The 23,628-nt window shown below is 47.4% G+C and overlaps 1 pseudogene across 1 annotated transcript; it reads left to right on the top strand.

Moving 5' to 3' along the window:
• The first annotated feature begins 11,042 nt into the window (after positions 1-11,042).
• Positions 11,043-11,628, top strand: LOC308467063 (large ribosomal subunit protein mL49 pseudogene; annotated as a pseudogene). The gene has a single exon. The product of its transcript is annotated as a large ribosomal subunit protein mL49 pseudogene (transcript).
• The last annotated feature ends 12,000 nt before the right edge of the window (positions 11,629-23,628 follow it).

Here is a 23,628-nt window from a genome sequence, read left to right as displayed (position 1 = left end):
ACCAATCCCAGACTGTACTGAAGGCAGCAGAAGGGTCAAAGTGGATGAGGATCAAATAGAAGCCCATGGAAGGGTCCAGTAGTTTCCAGAGGGCAGTTTCAGTTGACTACAGGGAATAAAGGCAATTTGGAGGAGATCAAAAGCAGAGTTGGAAGAGATACAGCAGGAAAAAGCTGTACCCTCCAGGAGGTTACAGGGGAAGGATGTAACCAAAGGGGAAGGCTATAGGAATGCCTGCTTGTGCAACTGCCTTGCAAAGTTGGCCAGTTGCAGTTCAAATTATCCATTAGTGCTGCCACCGCCCTACCCTCTTAGTACCTACACTCAGAAAGACAAAAGACAAGAGTTGAGTGATGTGAGCTAGAAGTTGGAGGCAAAAGCGGCAGGCTGGAAAGGCAGAGAGAGAAAGCCGAGCCTGATTTCTGCTGGAATCCAAGGCAGCGACTATGGGAGAAACAAGACTTTTTGAGGTCTGAATGCTGTGAGTTCCTCCATCACAGACTCAGATTCTATTTATGTGTGAATAAGCTATATATCCTAAAGACACCACATTCTCCCCTGTGCCTCATTTCAAAAAGGAAACACAAACTCCGGGTAAGTGCCTGGAACCCCTCAAACTTTGCATCACTGGGAGATTGGGGTGGCGTGCAACAATTCAACAAGCAAAAGTTGTGGGTTAAGAGGGGGGAAATGTGGTAATTTGATTTCTACCTTTCTGTTCAGTTATTCCAGGAACTAAATAGGTTATTTTATATAAAAAGACAGTATTAAACTGAACTGTCGCTAGCATTTTACTTGTAATAAAATGAATGCATCGTATCTTTAAACTGTGCCAATAATAACAATAACAATTTATTATTTATATGCTGCCCATCTGACTGGGTTACCCCATCCACTCTGGGTGGCTTCAGATAACACATCAGTTGTTCCACTGCCATTGATAGATGTTCAAAAATACAAAGGCAAAAGGGGTAGGAGGAGCTCAGTTCCAATAAAATCTGCATGTTTACATTTTCACAGCCCCCTGTTAATCCGTGAGCTGAAATTGTCTTAGGATCCTCCTCCTATTTCCACTACAAAACCAAATTCCCTCATAAATTCACCATGGTTCCTGCAAACAATATCACTATGTCTCTAGTCCAGCTAAAGTAGTAGTCTTGGCCTGTTCCTCTGCTGCCACCTGGTGTCTTCGATATCTGCTGAAAATAGCAATGTTGACAGCTCAGTTACTCTAAAAATAGGGGGGTTCATCTCCATTTCTCTCTGTTATTGCCCATATAGCTCTATAAAAGTGTTGTTGTTTTAGTATGCTTTAAAAAAAATATGCCACCACTCTATTTTTGCCATGGTTTACTTTTGTCTTTTTGACCTGTTATTGAGGAACAGCGGCAAGATGAAGGAGAGTTTGCCAACACAGAAAATGTGACTAGTCTAGATGAGCTGTCTCAAGCAACTTTCAGAAAGTGTCCTCATTTTCTTGCCTTCCATGTTTGAAAGCCATCAACCAAATGGCAAGGGGACAGGTGCCACTTTCTCTTTTTGACTTCAGGAATGAAAATGTCTAAAGGCAACGGGATGCAGGTATGTGGGTAAGAGAACATCACGTCTTTTATACCTCCAGTTTCCTTGCGAGAAGGGAGTCATGGAGACTTGTGGTGCCATTTTCAATAAACTGATTATTTGCAAGTGTAGCCTGAGCAAGCACGCACATCCTCTCTTCCACAATCAGGATTTATCCCCAAGAAATAACATCACTCCAGCACCCCAATAACTCAGCAAGCTATTTCCCACACTCCCACACTTGCATGGTGAGTTCCTGCCCCGCCCCCCGTGGGGAAAAAACACACATGACACAATTATTTAAGGTTAATGGGCTAAATAAGGCCACAACTTTATTGGTTACAGGTGATGAATGGTATTGGCTTAGGCATTGGTCCTAACCGACTATCTGGCTTCAGCCGTCCACTTGAAGTCCGGGAAGCGTTAACCACCAGTAGGGGGAGTTCTGCTGATGCACATCAACTAGGAACTCCCCCGGGGGTCACTGCTAGGGGGAGTGCCTTATGCCATCACCTCCATAGGCTTTGGACAGGGCCACGCCCCCCGGAATCCTTTATCAGACTACCCTTCAATATGTGGGGCAGGTGATGGCGCTTCCTCCCCTCTTCCATCTACATAACAATACCAATGCCTAACCGCCAGTACCAAGAAAGTTGTGATGATTTGCTACGAGGTAGGCGAAAAACCAAGTGGTGAGTGGTGAGGATGATGAAAACTTATTCTGGTTGTTGGAGTAGCCTTCAAAGAACCTCACTCAGGACTCTGTTGCCCACCATCAAGTGCCAGGCTAAGGGAGACAGAGTGGCGCTGTGGGTTAAACCACAGAGCCTAGGACTTGCCAATCAGAAGGTCGGCGGTTCGAATCCCCATGACGGGGTGAGTTCCCGTTCCTCGGTCCCTGCTCCTGCCAACCTAGCAGTTCGAAAGCACGTCAAAGTGCAAGTAGATAAATAGGTACCGCTCCGGCGGGAAGGTAAACGGCGTTTCCGTGCGCTGCTCTGTTTCGCCAGAAGTGGCTTAGTCATGCTGGCCACATGACCCGGAAGCTGTATGCCGGCTCCCTCAGCCAATAAAGCGAGATGGGCCTCACAACCCCAGAGTCGGCCACGACTGGACCTATTGGTCAGGGGTCCCTTTACCCTTTACCTATTCTCTGGTTGGCCTCTGTTATTTTCTCCTACCAATAGGGAACCCACGTAAGGACTCTATACGGGCTCTTGGATACCCCATAAGGGAAAAGGGGCAGATTTTGTTTACAGCAGCAGCACAACACACTCCACATACATACATGGAGGCAGACAGCACCCTCTCTTTCTCTCCTTTCCTCATGCATATACTTCACTCTTACAAACCCTGGGAGGTGAGCAGTTCCTGCAGATCAAGAGTACTCAGCCTCCATAATACAGGCCTAGTCAGCAGGCTCACTCTGGATAAAAACCTGAGGGGCTGTTGTTTTTCCATTCACCGACTCAGCAGCGTTCAGCAGCAGTATCCTTCAACGCAGAGGCTCACTGACCAGGCTCACTGACTTCAGGGACAACCCAGCCGAGGGAGGAGCCAAGACATGACAGAAGTCCCTTTCTCTGCAGCAGTGACCAAGCTGTCTCCCACTGGAGTATCTCCTTCTGCCTCCCATTGCTAAAATGTTGTTGTTGTTGAGTCGTTTAGTCGTGTCCGACTCTTCGTGACCCCATGGACCAGATCACGCCAGGCACTTCTGTCTTCCACTGCCTCCCACAGTTTGGTCAAACTCATGCTGGTAGCTTCGAGAACACTGTCCCACCATCTCGTCCTCTGTCGTCCCCTTCAGTGGAGCCTAATAGTCTGTGATGGATCGACTTAAATTATAAACCCACCTTTTTCGTCCGAGGAGCTTAAGTTGGTTCTCCACCTCCTCACTGAATGCTCAACAACCCTGTGAGGTAGGTTGGGGCCAAGAGTAGCTGGCCCAACGTCACCCAGCAGGCTTCGTGGCAGAACAGGGATTTGAAACCCTGGTCCTAGTCTGACACTGGGATCTCCCCTTTGCTCAGAAGCTGAAGCTGAAGCAAGACTTTCATTTATCTTTCAGAAACTGATCAGTTCAGATTTTTCTTTAGTTAAAAGCCAGTGGGTGCACTACAGTGGCTGCATTATGTTGTTGTTGTTGTTTAGTCGTGTCCGACTCCGTGACCCCCTGGACCAGAGCATGCCAGGCACTCCTGTCTTCCACTGCCTCCCGCAGTTTAGTCAAACTCATGCTGGTAGCTTCGAGAACACTGTCCCACCATCTCGTCCTCTGTCGTCCCCTTCTCCTTGTGCCCTCCATCTTTCCCAACGTCAGGGTCTTTTCCAGGGAGTCTTCTCTTCTCATGAGGTGGTCAAAGTATTGAAGTCTCAGCTTAAGGATCTGTCCTTCCAGTGAGCACTCAGGGCTGATTTCCTTCAGAATGGATAGGTTTGATCTTCTTGCAGTCCATGGGACTCTCAAGAGTCTCCTCCAGCACCATAATTCAAAAGCATCAATTCTTCGGCGATCAGCCTTCTTGATGGTCCAGCTCTCACTTCTCACTTCCATACATCACTAATTGCTAAAATAGCCCTCCCTAATTCCCTTCATCTCCCTGCCAAGGGGGAACTTTGGTAATGTTCAGTAACGTGGCATCCTGAGCGAGGGCAACATTTGGCGCTCCCAAGTGGGTCTTCTCAATTATGGATCTCCTCAATTTTGCGCCATGTGCAGGGGAACTGCCCACACTGCCTTAAATCTGATGCAGCTCCTTGCTCCCTCTCAAAACACCTCTCTGCTACTTACAGTGAATGGCCTCAAGCAGCAGGCAACACTATCCGGACCTGGCAAGACTGGTAAAGAAAAAGCGTTTTATAGGCGTTGTATATGTGATATAAAACTGTGACATCAGGTGGCGCTGTGGAATCCCGCATTTCTCTACTGGATTCCGCTGCATGAGTTTACAGCACGTTTCACTGAATCGCTTCTTTGACATGTGTAGATCCAGCCTCTATCTATCCCAATGATGGCAAAAGCCATCTTTCTTTCCTCCTGAAAGAATTCACAGGAAGCTGGTGCCCTTACCAGAACAGGCCCTCCAAACTTACAGCCATAGTAACTGTAGTTTGTTAAGCGTGCGGGATGTTGTTTGGGGACCCCAGTTCCCCCCACAGAGTTCCAGTTCCCAGAATAGGGCAGTGAGGTGAATAGAGGTCACCTACCAACTCAGAGGAAGGGACGCAGGTGGCGCTGTGGTCTAAACCACAGAGCCTAGGGCTTGCCGATCAGAAGGTCGGCAGTTCGAATCCCTGCGACGGGATGAGCTCCTATTGTTCGGTCCCTGCTCCTGCCAACCTAGCAGTTCGAAAGCACGTCAAAATGCAAGTAGATAAATAGGTACTGCTCCGGCGGGAAGGTAAACGGCGTTTCTGTGCGCTGCTCTGGTTCGCCAGAAGTGGCTTAGTTATGCTGGCCACATGACCTGGAAGCTGTACGCCGGCTCCCTCAGCCAGTAAAACGAGATGAGCGCCGCAACCCCTGAGTTGGCCATGACTGGACCTAAAGGTCAGGGATCCCTTGACCTTTACCTTTTTACCAACTCAGAACTCTTAACAAACTACAGTTCCGGTGATTTCAGGAAGGCATGACTGTTTAAAGTACAGTGGTACCTCTGGTTACGTATGTAATTCGTTCTGGAGGTCCGTTCTTTACCTGAAACTGTTCTTAACCTGAAGCACCACTTTAGCTAATGGGGCCTCCTGCTGCCACTGCGCCGCCACTGCACGATTTCTGTTCTCATCCTGAAGCAAAGTTCTTAATCCAAGGTACTATTTCTGGGTTAGCGGAGTCTGTAACCTGAAGCATCTGTAACCCGAAGCGTCTGTAACCTGAGGTACCACTAAAAAATTCCTTCCAGTAGCACCTTAAAGACCCTTCTGAGTAATACCCCTCCCCACCTTCTCACTATATAGAAGGGTCTGGCAACTTCTGTTTCAGTGTATCTGAAGAAGTGTGCTTGCACACGAAAGCTCATACCAAGAACTAACTTAGTTGGTCTTTAAGGTGCTACTGGAAGGAATTTTTTTGTTTTGACTATGGCAGACCAACACGGCTACCTATCTGTAACTGAGGTACCACTGTAGTTCAAGAGTGCTTTAAATCATGGGTCGGCAAACTAAGGGCTGCGGGCCGGATCAGGCCCAATTGCCCTCTGGATCTGGCCTGCGGACGGTCCTGGAATCACTGCTTGGATTGTGATTGTTCGGGCTGCGCCATTTTTTTGCAATTTTTTCAGGCACCATTCCCCCCCCCCCCCCTTAGACACACCACGGCGGTGCCTCCTCCCTCCTCCTGGCTTCTCCCCACCCTGCGAAGGAAGGGAGCTGGACTTTGATTGGTGCCAGCCAATCCAAAGCCTCACTACCCGTGTGCTGAGGCGCAGCCCAGATTGCCTCCCGCCCACTGGCCTCTCCGTTCGTGGCCACACTGTGGGCATCGTGGCGGACACGTCGCAGGCCTTCGGCTGGAGCTTGGCGTGCCTGCTGGCCCCACGCCTGGCGCCCGGGAAAGCCGGCCCAGAAAGGAGAGGCGGCGGCACCACCGCCGGATCCCAACCGCAGGCAGAGCGGCAGAGGAGGCTGGAAAGCATGGGGAATGGAGGGGCTGGGGGAGAGAGGGGGAGAGAAAAAAGCCACCCTCCGCCTCGTGCATGTGTGTGTGCAGTCCGGCCTGCCACAAGGAATGAGGGGCAGTGAACCGGCCCCCTCCTAAAAACGTTTGCTGACCCCTGCTTTAAATGAATACAGTGGTACCTCAGGTTAGAGACACTTCAGGTTACATACGCTTCAGGTTAGAGACTCCGACAACCCAGAAATAGTACCTCGGATTAAGAACTTTGCTTCAGGATGAGAACAGAAATCAGGGGGGCAGCAGCGCGGCGGCAGCTGGAGGTCCCATTAGCTAAAGTGGTACCTCAGGTTAAGAACAGTTTCAGGTTAAGAACGGACCTCTGGAACGAATTAAGTTCTTAACCCGAGGTACCACTGTAGTGCGGGACGCGGGTGGCGCTGTGGGTTAAACCACAGAGCCTAGAACTTGCCGATCAGAAGGTTGGCAGTTCGAATCCCCGCAACAGGGTGAGCTCCCGTTGCTCGGTCCCTGCTCCTGCCCACCCAGCAGTTCGAAAGCACGTGAAAGTGCAAGTAGATAAATAGGTACCGCTCCAGCGGGAAGGTAAACGGCGTTTGCGTGCGCTGCTCTGGTTCGCCAGATGCGGCTTAGTCATGCTGGCCACATGACCCGGAAGCTGTACGCTGGCTGCCTCGGCCAATAAAGTGAGATGAGCGCCACAACCCGAGTCGGCCACGACTGGACCTAATGGTCAGGGGTCCCTTTACCTTTTTACCACTGTAGTGCAGATGGGGCCCCAGGCAAGCCTCTGGCAAAGAGTATTAAGGGTCACTAGCCCTTCAATTTTTGCCCTTCCTTTCCTGCCAAAGTCTCTGGAAATGAAGGTGGCTTTTGCAGGTTCCAGGACTTGGAGTGGCCAGCAGAGGGAACGTGCTCTCCATCACTCGTCCTCTTCAGCTTCATCGCTGTACAAGGTAGCTCCTTGCGCAGCGCATTATACAACCCTCGGCTATGAAGACTTGAAGGACGGCTGCAAAGTCTGAAATAACGACGGTCTGCAGCACCAGAAAAAGAGGAGAAAGGAGACTCCGATCTGCATAAATGTGACTGTGGTGCCTCACGATGCAGGGATGCAAATCTAGAAACGAAAGCTATGATGCAGAATCAGATCGTAATTGGAAAACTGGAAAGGGCTGACCACTGAACTTTGCGAAACTGTGTAGAAAAGGCTCGAGGTGACTCCTTTTCCGACACTTTTGTTAATCTCTGATAGCCCCTCACTGAAAGTGGCCGAGACATCAGGCCTCCATCTTTGTTTTCATCGTTTTGAGGGATTTGTTTCCTTACCAGTCTTGACTGTATATGCCTCTGCTATGGATGTGTAGCGAGATGCCTGACTCATTCTATTGCTGCATCTTTTAAGGGATGGATCTTTGCTTTTGTGGAAAAACAAAATATTTGACAGGAAAGGGAAAAGAGGGAGGGGGGAAACGAATGCTGTTTCTTTCCACAGCAGGGAAGACTGTGGCCTGTGTGCCAGTGCGATGCAGACTGATGGGCAACTGCTGGCTGTTCTTTGTTTTTTAACCAGAATTGAACTGGGCAAGCCTTCAAATGCATCATTATTTCAAATAAAGGACTGTCCTTCCAACAGAGGATTGTCCTCTGTAAAGAAGGACACATGCCCACCCTTTTCTGGAATTGCACACAGGTACAAAAAGGCAAAGCGAGATCAAAATTTGAGCTTCTTCCTCAATGTTTACACTCTAATGTCCATAAAAAAAACCCCTAAAACTGGGACTCAGTATCTGGAGCAGATAAGAGATGGATGGGGCTTAAATATTACAGACCAGAGGGCTATTTTATTTATTATATTATATTAAGTTGTTAAAAGGGGGAAAGAGATGAATGTCACAAACTGCAAAGGGTCCAGGCCGGTTTCCATGCTCACTGGAAGCAGAGAGCGCACAGGCCCAGCCACAGGAAATCTCTACAACCGAGCTGGCTTAGCCGGCTGGGGTTTGGCCCACGGGGTCAGGCCTCTGGCACTATTATGGGATGGCGAGGCTTTATGCGACGGGGTAGGCGGGGGGGGGAGAGGAAGCCAAGGAAATATTATGGGCTGGAACGGCAGCAAGGGCTTATGTGACCAGAGATGGTGCGGCGGTGCGGTATCCGTGAGGGTGGGGTGGGGGTGTTGTTGAGGAGGCGAAATGATGGGTGGTGGAGAGAGAGAGAGAGAGAGCGCTGTGGGATGTGTGGCGACTGCTGCTGCAGCTGGCGAGAGTATTATGGGATGGTGCCCCACGAGAGGCCAGGACTATTATGGGATGTGGAGAGGATGGCAAGGCGAGTGGAGGGGGGGTGGGGTGCTGCAAATCTGAGAGTGTGCTGGGGGGGGGGAGTATTATGGGATGCCTCGGCATTTCAGCCAGCCAGCCAGCACGCCACACACGTGACTGGGGGTGGGTGGGTGGTGGGGAGAACATTATGGGATGCGGGTCGGCCCCTCTCTCTCTCAGTTACTACGGGGTGTTGTGGACAAGAGGGAGGAGAGCGGGTTATTATGGGATGTCAGCGCAGACGGTGTGTCTGGCTGGGTCTGTTGGGACTGTGTCCAAGTGGCTGCCCTGCCTTCTTCCTCTCTCTCTCTCTCTCTCTCTCTCTCTCTTTCTTTCTCTCTAATATGCTCCCCTTTTCCTTCCTCACCTCCTTTTTTTGCCACCACCAGCCCAGCCTCCCCCCCTGCTCTGTAATCTCCTCTGTTTCAACTGTCAGAACCTGTAAAGCAGGCATGCTATTATGGGATGGCTACTCCGTAGGTGGGGGTGGGGATGGTTGCTAGGGAATGTCTCCTGTCGGAGATATTATGGGATGTGACCAGTTTTGCAGGGTGGGGCTGCCCAGGAGGTTTATTCAGGGGCCTTCACAGCCGTGTGAAGAAAGAAGGCAGATTGCATGGAAACCCTGTGAATTAAAGATATATGTGCACACACACACATATATCTATCTATCACACAGAGTCAGGGGGCAAGAGGTGCTGGCAGTGCCACCCGTTTCCCCCCCAGCCCTGCTCTCAGCTTTTATGTACAAAAGAAACAAATAAGCATGGGGCGGGGGGACTTCTTGCAATTAGAGGCACTTATTTAAAGGCACGGGAAGAGGGGTGGTAAAATTATTGAATTATTCCTTCCCGCAGTTCAGAATCGTGCCATTTCCAGTGTGGTTTGGTGGTTATGGCGTCAAGTGACTGGGGAGCGCCAGGCCCCAATCCTCCCCACACAGCCATGAAGGTCACGGGATGACCTTGGACCACCAACTTTTCCCTCATATTCTCTCTCTGCTTTATCTGTCTCATGGGATTGTTGTGATGATAAAAAGGGTTGTGGGAAGAGGGGACCCCCATATATGCTGCCTTGGTGGGGAGAGGCGAAAGTGAGCTGTAGAAATAAGCAAGACCCTGTTGAAAAACGTCTGTAGGTTTCAGACTTCTTGGCTTTTGTCAGTAATGTTCAGGGATAAAAAAATAATAATGAAAACTTTTTAAAATGGTTAGCCAGTTCCGGTGCTTCAGTGAAGGTTGAGGCAAGGTCATGTTCAGGAGGACGGTTCCAGAAAACCACATCCGGACCCCACAGAGGAGCTCAGAAATGCCTACGTTCAAGTCAGAATGAATTTGGATTTGCCAAAAAAATAATCTCCACTTCCTGACTAACGCTTTCAAGCAAAACATACTCTCCTGGGGCTTTTCCACACACACACACACAAATGCAATTTATGATTTTAGAATGTTGTACTATTTTATTGTTGTTAGCCGCCCTGAGCCTGGCTTCGGCTGGGGAGGGCGGGATATAAATAAAATTTTATTATTATTATTATTATTATTATTATTATTATTATACTTAGCAAGTATTGAGGTGCTCTCAGCTTCCACCTCTCCCCCTGCCCCCCATTTCATCACCACTTTAAATTCTCAAATATTGGGGCTGGGTGGATCTAGCATGCAATAGATAGAGCAGAAGAGAGTTTTACCCAGGGGGGTATTATTATTATTATTTTCCTTCACCCCCCCCCCTTTTTATAAACAGTAGACGATGTGCTCCAAGACCGGAAAAGAAACCGAAAACTACAGAGAAGGGAGAGTTAACATAACAGAGAAGACTCATCATTAATATTTTCCAGTATTAATAGGAAGGAAAACAATTGTGTAGAATTCCCCTCCCTCCCATATTGAAAGGAATACATTGATCGCAGCTAATGAAGTCCTGTCCAATAGGTTCTTGTGACAAAGGTGAAACAAGAATATTGAGAGGTCCCTTCAAGGGGTTCAGCTTCTAAAGGCAGACTGGACATTCGGAGAGAGCGGACCTTTTAAGGCTCAAACCGGTCAGGAAATGAACAGAGACCAGACCAGGATATACGAAAGCAAAGTGGCTATAAGCCTGATCTTTATTAAAGCTGTTGCAACAGGGTCTCCCCCCACATGCAAGACAGAGGAGGAGGACACCAAACCATGCGCGCAAGCCCTTATATAGACTTTTGAACTGCCCACCCTGGAGCCCAAGACCACCCCTCCGTACATCATACATACATCACGGAAGCGGTGTTGCCCAAGACCACCCCCAATACATCATACGTACATCAGAGAAGGGACGGACTACAACAGAAATCTGAGTGCATTGTTTTTATCCTGTCTGCCAGGTTACTTGATTGGATTACCTGGGCATCCTGGCCACTCTTGTTATTATAACTACTCAATTCCTGAATCCAGGTCACAGGCTCACCCTATTCATATCTTAACTGTGCCCTTGAGACAGGATTTGTGAGCAAAGAGACAATGGGGAGGATCCCCATTTCCTTCGACCTTGCAGAGAAATATTTGAGGTCAATCTCCTCCCAAGATGGCGACTTTGGCTTTCGCCTTGGCCAGAGTTGGGCTGCGGAAGGGGCCGTTGCTGGGAGGATGGCGGCAGCGACTCTTGGCGGCAGCTCATACGAGGCAAGCTTCAGCAGAAACCAGCTCTGCAGAACAGAAATATCCAGGGATTATTGAATCTACTAATGAATATAGGTTTGTGGAGAGACTTATACCTCCCTCCCGAGCACCAGTACCCCTAAAACATGACAGTCATCCCACCCCTTCTGGATGGAGCCCACCTCAAGACCCACTTCCTGACCTTTCTTATTTTGTAAGGAGGTCTCGAATGCACAATATCCCAGTTTACACAGATACTACCTTCAGAGGGTACAGGAAGATGACGGTCATCAGAAAGATTGAAGGCAATATTTGGGCCCTTGAAAATGAAGTGAAGGAACTCATCACACAGCTCTCTGGGCGGACAGCAGTCACCCAAGTGAATGAAGTTGCCTGCATGATTCGTGTCAAGGGATTTTTTTGAGCAGGAATTTAAAAAGTGGCTGTTGGACAAAGGCTTTTAAATAAATGAGAGATATACTCACAAAAAAAAAATGGAAGAGACAAATGGTTTCAGGACTTTTTCTGTGAGGTTTCAAACATGTGGTTTATACATTTATGTATGTGCTTGCTTGGTACATTTATGAACATTTACTTTATATATATAAGACCTTAAAATTCTTATAACATAGGCTATATTATAGAATTGTAGAGTGGGGAGGGACCCTGAGAGTCATCTAGTCCAACCCTCTGCAATGCTGCAATCCTGCTTACAGCTGTCCCTGGGTAGCCTCAAACCACTGACCTTCTGGTTAACAGCCAGATGCACTGACCTGTTGTGCCACTGGGGACATAGACACATTAATGGTTTGAAACAGCAGCAAGGTCAGAATTTCCCCCTGCTGCATTCCCAGTTGCTTTCTTACATTCCTGTATGCCCCAGAGAAAGGAAGATCATGTCTTCACCCAAGGCGCATTATCCGATTTGTTTCCCTGCTCTGGACTCCCATTCATTGAAGCTGTCATCTGTACATGCTCAACCTCTGTCTCCAAAGAATACATCTCAGCTTAACCACAGATTCTGTTTTCTAATCAGGGGGGAAGCTGGCATAAGGGAAAGTGCATCCAACGGGAGCGTTTCTCCAGAAGCTAAAGGGTGCAGATGGATTGGGGCCAATGCCATGTGTGCGGTACATAGCTATTCCGAACTTAAAAATGGAAAGCGTAATGCTGGTGGTCAACAAAAGAGGTTTAAAGACTGTCTCAAGGCAAATCTAAAAAAATGTAGTATAAACACTGACAACTGGGAAACACAGGCCTCCGAGCACTCCAGTTGGAGAGCAGCCTTTACCAAAGGTGTCATGGGCTTTGAAGACACTTGAACTCAGGATGCAAGGGAGAAACGTGCTAAGAGGAAGGCATGCTTGGCAAATCCACACTGTGATCAACTCCCGCCCGGAAACCTATGTCCCCACTCTGGAAGGACATGTGGATCCAGAATTGGCCTCCACAGTCACTTACGGACTCATTGTTAAAACTGTGTTTATGGAAGACAATCTTACTTGGCTACGAGTGATCGCCAAAGAGGAAAGAAGCTTCAAGCACCAGTGATGAGAGTGTGCCCAGAGCTGGAGCAAACAGTAATGTGTACACAATTACAGTTTTACAACCACATTGGACAATCCACCATCCCAACAGGTGCACTGAGGTGGGTGGGAAGGTTAGCAGAATGGGGGGGGGGGGCGGGTTGCACTTTTCCAGCAACAGAATGCTGAAAGGAAAATATATTTTTTGCATAACAACGAAGGCAAAGACATTTGGACCACCTTGCAGCAACAGAATAACTATGACACATTTCTCATGCTATAAAATGATCAATACGAAAACTCATATATTGTGCACCTGGGAAATGTCCTTCTGTGAGTTCACACATTCAATTTGATCATGACTGATGTATGGGATACAGTTGTGGCAAGTGTCATAGACAACGGTTGGATATTGTCTGTGACAAGAGTCTCTCTGTCTGGGTAAAAAAGAAGGATATATGCTTTATTTAAAAAGTAGTGATGAATGATGCAACTTTCTACACATCTTTACCATTCTGTGATTCCATCCCACCCCATAAGAAATCTTTGTTGAGGAATGTACATATAATCTTGCATTATAAGGTAACTCCAAGAACACACACACGCACGCACACACACACATATATGATAAACAGATGTTGCATTGGGGCTGCCAGTCAATGATTGGTTAATCATCTGCATTTTTAAACCAACTAATTGATTAAAACTTAATTTGCATATTAAAAATACTTGGATACAGGTGCCTGTTTTGAGATATTGTGTAAGAGAACATACAGTGTAATAGATTATTAATTTTGGGAAGTCAATTAATCAATGAATGATTAATTAGTTAATCAACTAAAACTCATATAATTAATCAATTATCATTATAATGATAATTAATCTATTGATTAAATTTGCACAGGGGCTAAAACCAATATTTCTGAAGCACCTTTTTATTTTCGCAACACAAGTGGTGTAGCAGAAATAGTCCTTGAAGATCCATTTCCTCTGTTAAGATGGGGCTTGCCACCTGCAGTTTTCATAAATGTGTGTATTGCAGTGAGATTAATCAGGGGCACTTTCTTAGTCCTTTAAAAGGTTTGCTAATCAGTTAATCGACCAATCATAAACAGTTGATCATAACACCTAAAGATAAAAATATGCAATAGAATGTTTACATCCCACAATTTATCTGCACTGCATTTCATAACAAGCAAAGTCGGATTTGTCAAGACCAGGGTGTTATGGGGGAGCAGTCCATTCTGTTCCTGTGAATTTGCATAAATGTGCTTTAAGACATACCTACTGTCTGGATAGGCAGTTATGGGTGACGGCAGAGGGAAAGCAATGCTCTGTTTATTTGTGGATGTGGGTGCACATTTAAATGCATGCATAGGAAGAACTAAGATGCAGCCCCACAGAGTTAAACCAGAGATTCAGCCCTGAAAAAAATACACTGTGTACTTCCCCCTCACACAAAAAAAACCCAATTTCTCCAAAAGAACAGTGGACAGTGATTTACCAGGCACAGGCACTAGAAAATAGAGACTATCTTTGGTAAATAGTTGTGCTATATCCCTCTCACAGATCAATCCTATGTAGGTCTATTCAAACTATTTAGGACTTATTATTAGGTAGAAGTAGGACGCGGGTGGCGCTGTGGGTTAAACCATAGAGCTTAGGGCTTGCCGATCAGAAGGTCGGCGGTTCGAATCCCCGTGACGGGGTGAGCTCCCGTTGCTCAGTCCCAACTCCTGCCAACCTAGCAGTTCGAAAGCACATCAAGTGCAAGTAGATAAATAGGTACCACTCCGGCGGGAAGGTAAATGGCATTTCCGTGCATTGCTCTGGTTCGCCAGAAGCGGCTTAGTCATGCTGGCCACATGACCCAGAAGCTGAATGCCGGCTCCCTCGGCCAATAAAGCGAGATGAGCGCCGCAACCCCAGAGGTGGCCACAACTGGACCTAATGGTCAGGGGTCCCTTTACCTTTACCTTTATTAGGTAGAAGTAGGAGTCATTCTTAGGGGAATATGCATAGGAGTGCACCCTCAGAGATCTAGACTATGAGAGAGGGCTGTGAAACCTCAAGAACTCTACTGCACGTGAAAACAACAAACTGTCTTGTAGTAGTTCAAAGACTGATTCATTAATTGTGGCAGGGACTTCCATAGGCAGGAGTCTATTTCTGCTGGTCTGAGAACTGGGCAGTGATTACAGATGATGTGTGCAAAAGTGCAGCCAACAGTATGACAAGTAAAGGATATAAGGGGATGCTGGGAACTTGATCTCCTTATGTTCAGACCATTATTATGTATGTGTTCTTTGCAAAGAAACACCATAAGAGATCACCAAGATGGCCTGTTTAGACTTTCTAAAGACAGTCATTCTTCCTTCATTTTTGTATTAAAATTTCTTTACACAGCTGCCTGGATTTTTGGACTCTCCTTTGGAGTAGCTAATGGGGTGCTTCTTCCAAGCATAACCACCATTATTAAGTGCTCCTGCACTTCCAAGCTGACCAGCTCACCACTGATCAAACCATGGAGGATTAGGCTATTGATGGCCACTAGCCATCACAATTGGGAATCACAATTGGGGAGATGTTCTGGTGCTCTGTTCCTGCTTTCTGGCTTTCCTGCAAACAGGAAGCTTTCATTCATCTTGCACGAGACCTTTGCAGAATCAGATTTCCTCCCTGCACGCAGAAATTGGGATTCCCCTTATACAACTCACATACTGCTAAGAATCATGCTTTTAACTGTACAGCACGGAGGAAAGGAAGGTCAGCTGCTGTAGCAGAACATTCAGGAATAGCTCGGTTGGTAGAGTGTGAGGCTCTTAATCTCAGGGTCGTGGGTTTGAACCCCGCGTTGGGAGAAAGATTCTTGCATTGCGGGGGGTTGGACTAGATGATCCTCGTGGTCCCTTCCAGCTCTATGATTCTACACAGGTAGTTCCTGTGGGAGGAGAGCTGCGCACCCATGCCTCCTTGGGACAAGGATTCAAGCCCCTCTGACAGCAAAACACATCTGAGGAACCGAAGGAGCCCTTTGCAAGGCAGAGAAAGAGATGCATTTAGTTAAGCAGTAAGGGAAGCCTCAATTGCAGTCTTAGCGCAACCAGCTCCATTAACTCTTTTAGCTTTATGTTGGGTTTCTAGAAGATACCGAGGACCCCCGGTTTGAGTATCAATTACTCAGCTGGAGGGGGCACTACAAATCGTGGGGTATTGTATTTATACGCTACAAAAGCCTACAAAACGACTAGGAAACATTGGCACAAGTTTGGCGTGAATTGGACAAAACTGGATTTCTGGGTGTTAATTACAAATCCTGATTTGATGCATCAGTTACTCAGTTTGGGAAGCCCTACAAAACCCTACAAAATGACTACAAAACCCTACAAAAGTTATGGAGGGGATCCCAAGTGTTGGAGTTCGTAGCACAAGTATGGGAAACGTAAAAGTAAAGGACCCCTGACAATTAAGTCCAGTCGTGAACGACTCTGGGGTTGCGGTGCTCAATTTACAGGCCGAGGGAGCTGGCGTTTGTCCGCAGACAGTTTTTCCAGGTCATGTGGCCAGCATGACTAAGCTGCTTCTGGCAAAACCAGAGCAGCGCACAGAAACACAGCTTACCTTCCCACCGGAGCGGTACCTATTTATCTACTTGCACTTTGACGTGCTTTCAGACTGCTAGGTTGGCAGGAGCAGGGACCAAGCAATGGGAGCTCACTCCGTCGCGGGACTCGAACCGCCGACCTTCCGATCTTCAAGCCCTAGGCTCAGTGGTTTAGACCACAGCGCCACCCGCATCCCAATGGGAAACATAGAAGGCAGCTTTGAACCCCAAGGGTATCTCGTGGGGCATTTGTTCTCCACCAGCTGCCAGACCCAGCCCTATCTCCCAGAACCAAGAGTCCCATGTCCCGCTAGCTGTGGCCCAGTGGGGTGGGGAGAAATCCCTAGATAACAAAGAACAATAGGCAAAGAACAATACCAGATAAGAAAGTAGAAGCTTTTATTGAACAGAGAGGGAGATAGCTCTGAAAGCAGGACAGATTAACAGGTTTGCCGAAGAGTTGCCTGTCCCCTAGATGTGGTCCCCATGCCCTTTCTCAATCAACCTCCCTCCTCCTGTTAGGCAAGAGAATATAGGGAGGATTGCTGAACCCTTTCCTAGCAGGGTGTTACAGGGGACTTGTTTGTGTGCCGCGACCTGTCTGCTCCTTGGAGCCGGACTGTGCTCCTGCAAAGCAAAAGGGATCATGAGCTTATGGGAACAGTAGCAATGGTTGGAGTAAATTGCCTGGCATTTGGCAACAGAAATGGTGCCTGCATGTGAAGGTGGCCCCTAGTCCTCTTTTCTGCGTGCAGGACACAGCTACTAGCTGTAGAAGGAAGGCGTGGTACGGGAGCTATCATACACAGCACTCCTACTCCTTTGCTCATTTGCAGAGGTTGCTTTATTCTAGAGCACCCTCTGCTCTGGGAGGCGAGTGGGGAGTTGTTCGTGAGTGCTTTTGTACAGAGTCCCAAAGCAGATAACTTGTAAGGCTTCTGAGAGAGCAACGGTTAGCTATTTGCTCTTCCTATAATTGTCCTGGGGCTTTGTGCAAAGTGCTCTTTTCTTGTGGAAAGGGCCCTTTCTCCATTAGTTCCCATCACCCAAATTTCCCCCTGGTGTACTCTAGGTGTGCAAAACATGAGGTCAGATGTAGCCCCATCAAGCACACTCTTTCATTTAACTAATGAGCTCCCTGGCAGGGTTTTATATGCTGATGTGTTGCGTTAGGATGAATCCTGCATTTCATTTCATTGCAAAGCAGGAAGATGTGAGGGGGCAGCTTATTTTTGCTTCCCATTTGGTTCAGCAGGACTGCTTTGGCTTACATCACCTTTTTTTCTGCTAGCGCGATGGCAAGAGAGCATGGTCAGAGAGACGTGAAGGCTGCATGTACTTGTTTATTTATTTATTTTTTTAAAAAAAGAAAGCTGTTTTCATTAAAGCTTGAAAAAGAATGGCAGGTTAAGTTGACGGACTATGCCAAAATGGCAAAAATGACCGGAAGAATCAGAAATCAGGAAGACCAAAACTTTAATAAGGAATGGGGAAAATATTTAATTTACCTTAAAAATCATTGTAAACAATTAAAATTATTAGGATGAATTGCCTGCTTGGTGTACAGATTGGGACTGTTGCTCTTTGTTTAGATAGCGTGCTAGACAGTGCTGGGGAGGACCCAGTAGCTGTGGTGCACATTGGCACCAAAGATATGGGAAAATGTGGTTGTGAGGTCCCGAAAGCCAGATTTAGGCTGCTGAAAGCTGGGACATCCAAGGTAGCTTCCTCTGAAATGCTACTGGTTCCAGGCACTGGGTTGGTCAGCCAGGAGCAGCTTTGTGGTCTCAATATGCGGATGAGACAGTGGTATTGAGAGGTAAGGTTTGGATTTGTTAGGTGCTAGAGCACAATCTGGGGTAAGCCAGGCCCGTAGAAAAGGGATAGGCGCCAATCGAACTAGGATGGAACCAGATTGTGGACCAGGCATCCCCAAACTTGGCCCTCCAGATGTTTTGGGACTACAACTCCCATCATCCCTAGCTAACAGGACCAGTGGTCAGGGATGATGGGAATTGTAGTCCCAAAACAGCTGGAGGGCTGAGTTCGGGGGTGCCTGTTGTAGACCCTTGGAAAGGGGGCAGAACAGCTTTTAAACTGAGCCGGGGGCGGGAAGAACACTGGCAGCAGCTAAGGAGAATCCAGTTCGGAACAAAATTCCCGCCTCCTTTGATGAAGATGATAAAATTGAAGAAAATTTAAATGGGGGACATGTTAAACTAGGCACCGTGAGTGCAGGGGCACAGGACAGCAATTCAGAGAGGTCGACACAGCACAAGTTAAAATAGTAAAGGTACCCCTGACTGTTTAGTCCAGTCGCAGATGACTCTGAAGTTGCACGCTCATCTTGCTCTATAGGCCAAGGGAGCCAGCATTTGTCCGCAGACAGCTTCCGAGTCATGTGGCCAGCATGACTAAGCCGCTTCTGGCGAACCAGAGCAGCGCACGGAAACACCGTTTACCTTCCCGCCGGAGTGGTACCTATTTATCTACTTGCACTTTGACATGCTTTCGAACTGCTAGGTTGGCAGGAGCAGGGACCGAGCAACAGGAGCTCACCCCGTCGTGGGGATTCGAACCTCCAACCTTCTGATCGGCAAGCCCTAGGCTCTGTGGTTTAGACCACAGCGCTACCTGCGTCCCTCAAATTAAAATAAGACTGTATAAAGCCATTATACCAGGGCTGGTGCAGCCATTAAGTGGTGTGAGGCTGCCACCTCAAGTGGCAGAAGCCCTAATCAATCAATCAATCAATCAATCAATCAATCACCTCCACTGGTGGAGAAGCAGTGCCAGCATCAGAAATGATTTCAGGCAAGATCTTGCCAGAATCACCTGAGAGATTGTGGAGCGCAAGAGAGCTGTCCTGAAATCATTTCTTGACTGAAATTGGCACAGGTGCCACCACTGCTTCTCTGCTGGTGGCGAAGGCAATGTGGTGGGCAGCACAGGTGGTGTGGCAGCGGCAGGGCGGCACTTCCTGTTTCACCTTGAGCAGTGAAATGGGACATGCCGCCCAATTGTAATTCTGTGAGGGATAAACTACAGTTCCCAGAAATCTCTGAGTGAACAAATGAGATTCAGATGCTCTTTTATGGTGTGGAGTAAAATCTGCAACAAGCTGCTATTTTTATAATGAAACCAGTTTCTCAAGAACTGGCTTTCAGGGGCAGAAAATATGCAATAGATGTGGTATGTATATGTACCATTTAGCAAAAAAACAACCACCAAGTAGTCACTTTCCTTTCATGCTAGGATAAAATGTCATGCGTACACAGCTTTTATTTTTTGAATGAATCGAGTTCCTCAGTAAGTGCTTTTCAGGAGCAAAAGTAGGCAATCAAACAGGGCTCCTTTTAGAGGAAGGGCAGGACATAAATGTTATGCTAAATAAATAGTGTGTAAGCTACATGGGGGGCGGGGAGAAGCAAGTACTCAGCCTTGATTGAGTCCAGAATAAAACATTGTGTATACATTGTGTATACAGAGTGTCTGTGTGAAAACTGATGTATAGGGACCTGGCAATGGGAGTTGTATCCAATGAGGGGTGGATTTCAAGCGTGGATTTCATGCTCTTTATTCAGCTCATACAGTAGTAGTGAGGAATGAAAGTTCCCCCAAAATATCTGATTTATATACATTATTTACACAACGGGCCGCATGTGATTGGCTAATTCTGGGATTCTTCTGCAGGCCAATCAGGTTGCGGATTCACTTCCACCTGGAGCTGGATTGGGTGGCTCCTGCGGACCAATCATATTGCTGCATTCTGAATCCTATTGTTCTAGGACCAATCAGACTGCTGCCTTTTGGATCCTATTCAACTCAGTACATAACAAATACAGTGACTACTTCCTTCTTCCTTCACCTGGGGCATGCACAGGGAGGAAAAGGCACGGATAACCTAATCAAAGAGGGCGCTTTTAGAACACGTATCAAGTGAGCACACCCACCTTTGTGCATGCCAGAAGCTAGAATCAATAGAGACTGAAAGCAGCATGTTGAGAATGAGCACGAACAATTACGTTTGAGAAAAACTATCTTTTTGTGCTATAAACCCGTGAGTGTGTACACAGCCTAGACCATGCGTAGGCTAACTAAGGCCCAGGGGCTGGATCTGGCCCAATAGCCTTCTCAATCCGGCCCGCGGATGGTCCGGGAATCAGCGTGTTTTTACATGAGTAGAATGTGTGCTTTTATTTAAAATGCATCTCTGGGTTATTCGTGGGGCATAGGAATTCATTCTTTTTTTTTCTCATTTCAAAATATAGTCCCGGCCCCCACAAGGTCTGAGGGATGGTAGACCGGCCCCCTGCTGAAAAAGTCTGCTGACCCCTGCCCTAGACAATATCTGCTGCTCCCTGACATATCCCCCATGCCACACTTTCCCTATCCTTCTAACGTTGTCGTTCCATCAGTGACAGGGATACACCAGCAGGACCCACACATCACACTGATGTTGGGTCCCTAGCGGGAGGTGTGTCGGCAAGATCTTTTTTTTTTGTATATAATTTTTTATTAGTTTTTTTAACATATCATTTTCAACAGTAATTAAACATACTTTTACATCTTATTCAAATTTTTGACTTCCATCAATCGTGTTGGCAAGATCTAAACAAATCCTAGGAAACCTAAACAAATCCTAAACCTCTCCCATCAGCATAATTTAAGCGTACAAATAAAATTAGATGTGCAAATTTGCAGTTAGGATAGCAGCTTGAAAACATGCAGTCCAAAACTCTGGAGATCTCAGGAGAAAACAGAGTTTTTTGTCATTTTTACACAGGCAATAGTGTGCATATATAACGGGTAGTCTGTTATAGTAAATACATAGCCGTAATAGTGAAGCTGTCTCTGATCTCATAAACACCTTTGGTATTAATGGAATTCTCAAGCTCCAAGTGATATCAAGATTATGGCCTTATTTATATAGATGTTTTGATCTGCGCTTGTAAAGTTTGTTACAGGAGGGCGACCTTGTCTCTGATACTTGGCTTTCCTCTCCCTTTCCTTCCCTTGCCCTCTGTGTACGTTGTGTTTAAATGTAGCATGCTGCTTACATTGATTCTTATGTCTGTGAGCTATGACAAATGTAATGAATGGAAATTCCCTTTTTCTAAGAGATTTTCACAACGATTTTTCTAAGAGACACCCACAGTTACTACTGAATTGTCTGTTGTTGTTGGGGTTTTTTTAAAAAAAAATAATACAGTTTTTTTCTGTTTTCACTGCCATATCTCTGTTTTTTATGTTGCATTTCTGTATACCGCTTAGAAATTTTAAAGCGTTAAGCAGTTTGGAAATGCTTTTTAATAAATAAATAAAATAATAAATACGCATCTTATGAGATGTGTATATTGCCGGTAGTTTGTGTATTCAAAAAGAAAAACATTGTCAATCATAATAACGGAGGAAGAAAAACGTGCACCATTAAATTAGGGGATGGACGGATGCAATCGTCATAGATGCAATTCACTAAGCTCTGCTGCTAAACAGTCTCCATTTATTTCAATGCAGCTTGCACAGCAATAGAGGAAACATTGGCGAGTCGCTTGCTCCCTATGCATATTAAGGACCACATTAGGATAAGGAATATTATGGCGAATGGTCAGTATGCTGATAGCATTACAGAGCATCCGCCAGACCTTTTTTAAATCGCAGAACTGCACAATTGCAGGGAAGATCCCTTTATGGAATGTGGGTTCAGACGCGGCTTTTCCTGCATCATCAGGTGGTTGGACTAGATGACCGTGGAGGTCCCTTCCAGTTCTATGAATCTATGAGATTTTTACTGGTAACTGAGAACAAGTGAGATGGTATCATGTGTAAAAAGGATGCTACAGTAGCATTATGAGATAGACCCGTCGCAACTTTTAACATCATGACCCGCATTCCCAAACTGAAGTGCTCTGAATTTTCAGAGGGCGGTCGAAAAAGAGGCAAGAATATTTGCTAGGAGAAGTTTGCGCATGAATCGATCACCAAAGTTTGCATTGGTGAGCCGGTTTGCGCATCAGAAGGTTACCTTCTTTTGCCTGTCTGGGAATGCCAGGTCACCTCAATAACCCTGGTGCTGTGCGAATGGCAGAGAGGGGAAGCCTGCCTTAGAGGCCTTGCAGCCAGACCTGTAAGGGTCTGACTTCCCAACGCCTGTGCATGAAAGATTATGGGATGTGCAGCGTCTGCATCATCTGAAGGAAGAACAGAGAACCCTGGCAGGCTTTGCCAGAGTATTATGGGATGTGCCATTGGCCCTGTGCCCCCAGTGGTTATTATGGTCTGTGCACTTTGAAGGCGGGGGTGTTGGGGGGGAAGTGGGGCGCATTGGGAACAGGCGTGCCAAATGCTTTCTTAGGGGGCAGCTGGAAGGAGACCCCTGGAGGGGGCGTTGGGCGCTGCGCACTCTTTTAGCAGGGTTCCTTCTTCCATTCTGTTTGGGGAGGAATAGTGCGCCGGTGATTATTATGGGCTGTGTGAAGGCAGGCGGGGGGGGCGGGAGGGAGTGGAAAGAGAGAGAGAGAAGATGCAGTAAGTGCAAGCATTGTCGGCTGTGGCTAAGAGTTGCTGACAGTATTATGGGATGTCTGGCTGGACGAGGACTATTATGGGATGCTTGCCTGAGGAGGGGGAGGGGGGAAAGAGGTGGAAGCGGCTGGTATTATGGGATGTCTCTGGTGCGGACTATTATGGGATGCCAGGGGGGCTTCTGGTGGAATATTTCAGGGAGGAGTGCGCCTGCTCTGGGATGCCAGACTTGGCAACAGTGGAGTGTGTGTGATTATTATGGGATATGTCAGGGAGTGAGTGAGTGAGTGATGGGGGGGGGGGAGAGATTGTTGTGGGTTGGCTGGAAGAGCCAGGGAAGGAGATGAGGGTAAGGTAGTGACTATTATGGGATGCTCAGGGCAGGGACACAGTGCCTGTGGGAGGAAAGTGGAGGGAGGAGGAGGGGGGGTGAGCAAGGAGAGAATGCGATTATTATGGGATACCTCGGTGGGGGGAAGGGTGGCTACTGTGGTATGTATGAGTAAGGGCGAGTATTATGGGATGTTTCCGCATGGTGTGTGTGTGGTGGGGGGAGTGGATTACTGGACGGTGCCCCGCAAGGACTATTATGGGATGCTTTGGTGGTGGGGGTGGGGGAGGGCGATTATTATGGGATGCAGGGCTGGGCTCCCGAGTTTTGTGGACAGGGGAGTATTATGGGATGGCTCGGTCGAGGGGTGGCCTGTGTGTGTGTGTGTGTGTGTGTGTGTTACTGAGGTGACGGGGGTGGGACCCGTCGCCAAGGCGCCGTGTGGTGGCGGCCGTGGTGGGGGGGGGGGAGCCGGGCAAGGGAGCGGGA

This window comes from Podarcis pityusensis (genome assembly GCF_964106645.2).
Source record: "Podarcis pityusensis genome assembly, chromosome: 17".
In the NCBI taxonomy this organism is placed as follows: domain Eukaryota; kingdom Metazoa; phylum Chordata; class Lepidosauria; order Squamata; family Lacertidae; genus Podarcis; species Podarcis pityusensis.
Note: the sequence above shows the minus strand (reverse complement) of the source record. Positions and strands in the feature narration are given on the sequence as shown.